Here is a 7,766-nt window from a genome sequence, read left to right on the forward strand (position 1 = left end):
AACTATCCTTAACATTCTACTCCATTTGCTTAATTTACTTGATTTATGTATAAACTGTGTATAAAATTATTCTTCCTGAAACATTTGAGGAAAGTTTTATATATCATGGCCTTTTAGTCTTCAATTCTGCAGTATGTAATTCCTAAGAAAAAGGGATATTCTCTTACATAACCATATAGTTAATAACTTCAAAAATATACTTTATTAAAATATTTTATTCATCCTAGTTTATATTCCAGTTTGTCAGTTGACCTAATTATATTCTTTACAGAAGTGCTCCCCAGTCTTTTTGGCACCAGGGACTGGTGCTTCTATGAAAATCTAATGCCTGATGATCTGAGGTGGAGCTGAGATGATGGGGAGCGGCTGTAAATAAAGATGAAGCTCTGCTCGTTTGCGTGGCTCACCTCCTGTGAAATGGCCTGGTTCCTAACAGTACTGGTCTGTGGCTGTGGTTTGGGGACCCCTGCTTTATAGCATTTTCCCTCCTTCAGCACATGATCCATTCTAGGGTCAGATGTTATTTAGTTATCATGTCCCTTTAGCTTCCTTTAATCTGAACAGTTTCCACAGCTTTTATTTGTCTTTTATAATATTGATATTTTTGAAGAACACAATACTCCCCACCACTTTTTAAAAAATAGAACTTTCTTATTTTTGTGTTTGGTGGTTTCTTATGATTTAAGTTGAGTTTGTACATTCTTAGGTATTATATCATAACACAGGTGACATCATGTTCTTAGGGCGTCAACTTTGCAGATACATGATATTTGTCAATCATAAATGAAGTTAATTTTAATCATTTGGTTTAAGATGTTGCCTGATTTCTTCCCTGTACATCTACTGGTTTTTTAAAATTGCAACTAATAAATTGTCTGTAGGGAGACTCTTTAAGACCATGCTCCTCTCAAATTTCCCCTCAGATTTCACATGCCTTCACAGCAGCACTTGCTTAGGAATGCTGAAACTGTTGTTTCATTGCCATGGGCTCCAGCTAGCCGAAGCTGATAAAAAAACAAACTTTGAATGACCCTAGAATGCCAGGGTCACTCAAAATTAAGTCTTCACCAGACTTGATTGAAGACCCCTTCCTGACTATTGCACAGTGGAAATTCTTTTATCCCAGTAGTTATCAACTGGGAAGCATTTTATCCCACAGGGGACATTTGGCAATGTCTGGAGGCATTTTTTGGTCAAGACTGAGAGGGTGCTAATGGCATCTAGTGGGCAAAGACCACAGATACTGCTAAACAGTCTACAATACACAAGATAGCCCTCACCCCCAAACACACACACAAAGAATTATCCAGCTCCAAATGTCGATAGTTTGATAGTGTGAAGCTTGAAAAATCTTGCCAACTATGAACAACTATGTACACAGACTCATTTCTATTCAGAATGCTAGTTATTCTTAATTATAATAAGTACCATGTGTGCTGGCTAGAAAATTACTGCTTGGCTATTGCCCATGGGAACATAAGCTATCACCCGCAGGAACATAACATTCTAACAATAAGCTTTCTGCTTCCGTACCCCTGCTTGCACGACCGACCTGTGGGTCGACAGTAAATAGTAGAAGAAAAATAGACTTTTGTGTTCAGACAGAATGAAGAATAGGGTTTAAGGCTTAAAAACTCTGTACCTTTACATTTTGGGGATGCTTAATTTGGGGTCTGTGTACCCCTGGCAAACCCCGCTGGCTGAATAAAGAGTGTGTTTCCTATAACTCACTGATTTTTGGTGGTCTGTGTGCCTATTGGGGGCTGACGGCTCCAACACATGGATCACCTCCTTTCTTTATAGCAGGTAAAAACTGCTGACTTTCCTCTTCAGTGAACTACTCAGGGTTCTCTCCCCTGGCCAAGTTAATAGTGTCTATAGTACATACTAGGCATTGATCTAGGTGCTAGGAATACAGCTCTGAACAAAACAGACAAGATCCCTGCTCACAAAAGCTATATTCCGGTAGGGGAGAGAGACTAAACAAGTAAGTAAAGTCAAAAAAAAAAAAAAATTGGCTGGTACTAAGTGGTAGGTAGAGAATGAAAAGAAAGTGAGGCAAATAGAGTGACTTGGTAGCTACTTTAGACATGGTGGTCAGGGATGGTCTGAGAAAGTGAAATTTAAGCCGAAGCTTAAATGACAAGATGGAGAACATTCTGGATAGAAAAAATAGCCTGTAAAAACCCAGTGATAAGAATGAGCTTGTAATGTTCAGAAAAGCTAGTGCGGCTAGACTATGTGGGAAGGGGATTGCAAATGAGATTAAAGAAATTATAAAGGGTAAAATTGTAAAATTCCTTGTAAACCAAGATAAGGAGTCTGGGCTATAAGTACAGTGGAAGCCTCTGGAGAGTTTTCAACCAAAGTGTGGCATAATCTCTTTCAAAAAGTTAACCATAATTGCTGTGGAGATAATGTTTGTAGGTGGGAAAGAAGAGGGGAAAGCAGAAGGGAAAGTGAAGATAGGGGAGCATGAAGAGGCTATTGTAGGAGGCCAGGTGAAGAATGATGGCTTGGTTGGTACTGGTAATGCTAGACAGAAAGGGATGGATTCTGGATATGTTTTGGAGGTAGACTTGTTGGGTCTTGAGGGCTTGCATGCTTGGAGTGAGAAAAGGAATCCAGGATGACTCTGAGGCTTTGCCTTGAGCAACTGAAACAGAGAAGTCTAAGAGATGAGCAGCTTTAAAGAGGTAGCAGGTTTGGGGTAGGAGATCAAGAATTCTGCTATATTTAGAATACTTAAAGATATATAAGAGGAGAAGTCCACTAAGCAGAAGTCAGGGTGGCAGCTAAAGTCCCTTTTGCTGTAGATAATATTTAAACCCTGACACGGATGAGGTCATCTAGGGAAGGGAAATAAAGAAGAGATGCCCAGGGGCAAGCCTCAGGGCCCTCCTTACTTGAAGATTGAACAGAGAGGAAGAAGCCAGTAAAGAAAATTGAGCAAGAACACCAGAGAGCTTGGAGACTAAATAGTGATGTGTGAGATGAGAAGGCAATGTTTCACACCGGACAGTGTTTTAATATGGCAGGTTGAATATACACATTTATATGTTTCTTTCTGAAGATATTAAAGGGATAATTTTTAAAAATGCATAAAATTTCAAAGATGGGTGAAAGATCATAATGACACCACTTTGGAAGTAGAAAAGCATATTAAAGACTGGTGATGGAAGCATCGGACTAAGATAGTTGAAATTTAAGCTGGAGTGGAAAGCCAAGAAGCAAACTGACTCATGCTATAAACTCTAGCAAGTCTCAAGGAATGGGAGGCACCAGGAGCCCATTAAATTGGCGGTATGGGTGGAGCTGAAAACAGGATTTGTTGTTTCTCTCCTGCAAATCTGAGCACAGTGGGAGTGCAGCCGCTTCCTCATCCTGGCAGATGACTGGAGATTTATGTTCTGGAGAGGCTGAACTAAAGAAACTCTGGATTTTGTACAGCAGGCAAGCTGAGTGCAGATGAAGTGAAATTCTTCATACCAACTGGTGAGACCTTCAGTTTCCTTCTTCCACTCAGTCTCCTAAATGCAGGCAGCTGGACTTATACCCTTGTAAATAAGATAAAAACATGCTTCTCTGGCAAATGGACTAGTCCAAGAGAAAAGGCTTAAAAATACTGATGGTTAGAAAGGGTGCCCAATGAAATGGCTGGGTCATCCTTAAAGTGACACTCATCACTTGGCATGCATGTACACTCTAACACAGAGCTACTAATCAATAATTCAGTGTCTTATTCTTAACGGCCAGCCAAGGAGCACCATTTGAGGAAATCTCTTTGAAAGAAAGAGACCTACACAAACAAACAAAAAAGAAACTCCAAGTAAACAGGCAATTCAAGGAGAAGAAAGCTAAAAAATAAAAAGTTAGTTATATCCTTAGAGAAATAAAACTAATGCATCTAAAAGCAAGTTTAAAGAGGCCTGGGAAATTAAAAATATGATAGTAAAATTAAAAATGCAATAGGATATTTGGAAGAAAAAGTCAATGGAATTTTCCAGAATAAAGGACAAAAGACAGATGGAATAGAAATGATAAGAAAATTAGAAGATCATTCCACAAGGTTTGACACACAACTTATTAAGCATTCTAGGAAAAAAAAAAAAAAACTGTTGTAGCCGCCAGCCCTCGATAGACACACGGACCACCAGAAATCAGTGAGTTATAGGAAACACACTCTTTATTCAGCTAGCTGGGTCTGCCAGGGGTATGCAGACGCCAAATTAAGCAGTCCTGAAATGTAGAGGTACAGTGTTTTTAAGCCCTAAACCCATTTCTTCATTCTGTCTGAACACAAAGGTCTATTTTGCTTCCATTCACTACCTGTCAACCCACAGGTCGGGTGTGCAAGTGGAGGTACAGAAGCAGAAAGCTCATTGTTAGAATGTTATGTTCCTATGGGTGATAGCCTATGTTCCCATGGGCGATAGCCAAGCAGTAATTTTCCAGCCAGCACAAGACCGGATCCCAGACAAAAAGCTAAAAGAGTTCACTACCAAACCAGTATACAAGAAATGTTAAAGAGACTTCTTTAATTGAAGAGAAAAAAGATCAAAATCATGAATAATAAATGGCAATAACTACATACCTATTAATAATTACTTTAAATGTAAATGGAATAAGTGCTCTAATCAAATGACATAGGGTGGCTGAATGGATAAGAAAATAAGACCTATAAAGATGCTGCATAGAAGAGAGCTATTTCAGATAAAAAGATACACACAGATTGAAAGTAAAGGGATGGAAAAAGTTATTTCATACAAATGGAAACAAAAAAAAGCTGAACTAGCAATACTTAGATCAGACAGGATAGACTTTAATACAAAAGCTATTAAAAGAGAGAGGAGGACCCAGCAATTCCACTTGTGTGTATTTTTATGTTTCGCTAATTTGAAAAGACACATGCATCCCTATGTTCATTGTAGCATTTACAATGGTTAAGATCTGGAAGCAATCTTAGTGTCCATTGATAGATGAGGTGGTACATATAAACAATGGAATATTACTCAGCCATAAAAAACAATGAAATTTTGCCATTTGCAACATGAATTGACCTAGGAGGTGTTATACTAAATGAAATAGGTCAGAGAAAGACAGATGCCATATTATTTCACTTATATGTGGAATCTGAAAAACAAAATGAAAAAAAGGAGAAAAACTCTTAGATACAGAGAACAAATTGATGGTTGCCAAATGAGAGGGGAATAGGGAGAAGAGTGAAAAAGAATTAAGACATACAAATTGCCAGTTATAAGAAAGTCATGGGGATGCAAAATATAGCATAAGGAATATAGTCAATAATATTTTAATAAACTATGTATAGTGTCAGATGGGTAGTAGGCTTATTGGGATGATCACTTTGTAAGTTATATAAATGTCTAGTCGCTATATTGCAGACCTGAAACTAATATTCTGTGTCAACTGTAACTGAAAAAAAAAGTTATCAAAAAGAAAAAAAGAAAAAAAGCAGAGAAAATGCAGGGAGGAAATTATTAAAGAATTAAAGAATACAAGAAAACTTCATAGAACTGAAGGACATGAATTTCATGAATTCATGTCTGAGTTCCCTGCATAATAAGCAAACAAAGACTCATCCGATGGCTCACTGTGCTGGCATATAACATTAAGAATAAAGGGAAGACCTTTATCCTAAAAGAAAACAAAAGATAGCATACAAAAGGTCCAGAATCAGAATGGAATTGGACATTCAACAGCAATGTTAAAAGCTACAAGATTCTGAGGTATAATGACTTTCAACCTTTTGGACTCAACTAAGCCATCAAACAACCATGAGGTAGAATAGACATTTTCAGATTTACAAAGTCTGAAAAATTATCTCCCACGTATTCTTTCTTAGGATTCTTTCTTAAGTTATTGGAGTGTATAGTTTCCCAAAACAAAAATGAAAATTAAAAAGGAAGATGTGGTTGCCCGACTTCAAATTATACTACAAAGTGACACGGTATTGGCAGAAAAACAGACACACACAGCAGTGGAACAGACTCGAGAGTCCAGAAGTAAACCCATATTAATATGGGCAAATAATTTTCGACAAAAAATCCAAAAACAGACCATGGAGAAAGGAAAGACTCTTCAATAAATGGTGCTGGGAAAACTGGAAAGCCACCTGCAAATAAATGAAACTAGACTGTTGTCAATCACCACACACCAAACTTAACTCAAAATTGATTAAGGACCTGAATATAAAACCTGAAACAATAAAATACATAGAAGAAAATATAGGAAATATAGAAAATATAGGAACTAAACTCAAGGACCTTGGACTTAAAGAGGATTTTATGAATTTGACCTCAAAAACAAGGGAAGTAAACACTAAAATAAATGAATGGAACTACATCAAACTAAAAAGCTTCTGCTCAGGAAAAGAAACCGTCGACAGGGTAAAGAGACAACCATCCAAATGGGAAAATACATTTGCAAGCAACACGTCCGTTAAGGGCCTAATATCTAAAAGATACAAAGAACTAACATGACTCAATAAAAACAACAAAAAAGATCCAATCCAAAAATGGGCAGAGGATCTGAACAGACACTTATCCCTACAGGACATGCAAATGGCCAACAAATGTTTGAAAGGATGCTCAACATTGCTAGCTATCAGGGAAATGCAAATCAAAACCACAATGAGATATCATCTCACACCTGTTAGAATAGCTATATAATCAACAGGAGGATGCGGAGAAAAAGGAACCCTTATACACTGCTGGTGGGACTGTGAATTGGTACAGCCACTATGGAAAACGGTATGGAGGTTCCTCAAAAAACTAAGAATTGATCTACCATATGATCCAGCAATCCCTCTACTGGGTATTTACCCCAAAGACTTGAAAGCCCATATCCAAAAAAGTATTTGCACACTGATATTCATAGCAGCATTATTCACAGTGGCCAGGACATGGAAGCAACCGAAGTGTTCTCTGATAGATGATTGGCTAAAAAAGCTGTGGTACATATATACAATGTAATATCTATCATCAGCCATAAGAAGAGATGAAATACTGCCATTTGCAACAACATAGATGGGCCTCGAGATAATCGCGCTAAGCGAAATAAGCCAGACAGAAAAGTTGAAAATCACGTATCACTTATATGTAAGATTTAAGCCTAAAACAACAAATGAACAGGACAGACTCATGAACATGGACTATAGAGTAGTCGTTACCAATGGGTAAGGAGTGGAGGAGGAAGGGGAGGATGACGGGGTAAAAGGAGTCAAATATGTGGTGACAGAAAGAAATTTAACTATGGGAGGTGAACACACAGTTATATATATATTTATATATATATATGCCTTACTGTTAAAGTGTACAGCTGAAATTTATTAGATTTTGTTAACCCACATTACCACAAAAACATATATATTCTAATAAAAAAAAAGTTTTAACACAAGAGAAAGATTAAGGGAATTCCCAAGACTTTGAAGATCCTAGACTGGAACTTTTCAGTAGGCCTAGAGAACAAACAGTGGGATAATAATTATACATATTTATTGCTTAAAACAGTGGCTATTGGACATATGGTAAGGGTTCGATAGTTATTTTCTTCATAGTACTTTTCACAACCTGATATTTTTACATACTAGGTTGTCTTCTCCACTAAAAAGTCCATTAGGGCAGGACTTTGTTTTATTGATGACTTTATCCCTAGTTCCTAGAGCAATGTCTTTGTATAAAGAACTTTAATAAATTTTTCAGAGAATTTATTGAATGTTTTAAAAAACGTAATAACTATTGAATTGT

Source organism: Rousettus aegyptiacus, unplaced genomic scaffold (assembly GCF_014176215.1).
Source record: "Rousettus aegyptiacus isolate mRouAeg1 unplaced genomic scaffold, mRouAeg1.p scaffold_m13_p_8, whole genome shotgun sequence".
NCBI lineage: Eukaryota > Metazoa > Chordata > Mammalia > Chiroptera > Pteropodidae > Rousettus > Rousettus aegyptiacus.